Raw genomic sequence first — 1,329 nt, 5'->3', positions numbered from 1 at the left:
TGTGGAAAGTCCAAAGTCCTCCCCGCTCCATCTTGGTCTAGGAAGGTGGACATCCAAACTGGCTAGGCTCCCACAAAGCCAGAACATGAAGTAGGATCAAAACCCAGTGGCATTGTCCTTGGCTTCTCAGCAGCCCTCATTGTCCGCCATATTCAGAGAGTCCGGTTTTATCCCATGGTTTTTCAGTCGTAGTCCAGCTGGCCTTGGTGAGCTCACAATAGATCAGCCCCACTGTCTCCGTGGGTGGGTGCACCCCTCGTGGTCCTGACTTCTTTGCTCATATTTTCCCTCCTTCTGCTCCTCCTTGGGACATTGGGAGCTCAGTCCAGTGCTCCAGTGTGGGTCTCTGTCTCTATCTCCATCCATCTCCAGATGAAGGTTCTATGGTGATATGCAAGATATTAATCAGTATGGCTATAGGATAGGGTCATTTCAGGTTCTCTGTCCTCAGCTGCCCCAGGAACTAACTGGGGACATCGCCCTGGGCACCTGGGAGCACCAAATCTCTTGCCAACCCTAAGATGGCTCCCTTAATTAAGATGTGTGCTGAGGAAAAAACATTTATCCCCAGAGCAAATCTCCATTTTTCTTTCTTCTGGTTGTCAATGATGATGTCTAGGAGTTTGTTAGATGTTAATTACTAGCTGAGCAGAAAGTAGAAGAAGTTTTCAGTGTTTCCTCTGGGAGAATCTAAGTTTTCGATTGGTCTTAGAGGCAAGTGCATTGGTCTTATAGATCAAGGCATTTGCTGGATATATTTCCAGGAAGTATACTGCATAGTACTTTTGTTCTTCAATAAATTTATTTACTTTTTACTTATCTATTTATTTATTTATTTTTTATTTTACATCTAAGCCACAGTTTCCCCTCCCTCCTCTCCTCCCAGTCCCTCTAACCTCTCCCTTTTGTTCTCCCTGCCCCAAATCCACTCCTCCTCCATTTCTATTCAGGAAGGGGCAGGTCTCCAGTAAGTATTAACAAAACGTGGCCTATCAAGTTTCAGAAAGACTAAGCACCTCCCCATGTATTAAGGCTGGCCAAGGTGACCCAATATGAGGAGTGAGTAGGGGTACCAAACACCAGTAAAAGAATCAGAGACAGGCCCTGTTCCCACTGTGAACGAGTCCCACAGGAGGACCAAGCTACACAACTGTAACACACTTGCGAAGTACCCAAGTCAGTTCCCATGCAGGCTCCTGGGTGGTCAGTTCAATCTCTGTGAGCCCCTGTGAGCTCTCGTTAGTTGATTCTGTGAGCTTTCTTGTGGTGTCCTCAACCCTTCTAAAGCTTCCTACAATTCTCTCTCCCTTTCTCCTGCAGGATTTCCTG

Source organism: Alexandromys fortis, unplaced genomic scaffold (genome assembly GCF_014885135.2).
Source record: "Alexandromys fortis isolate MF-2015 unplaced genomic scaffold, M_Fortis_MF-2015_v1.1 scaffold_267, whole genome shotgun sequence".
Lineage (NCBI taxonomy): Eukaryota > Metazoa > Chordata > Mammalia > Rodentia > Cricetidae > Alexandromys > Alexandromys fortis.
Note: the sequence above shows the minus strand (reverse complement) of the source record.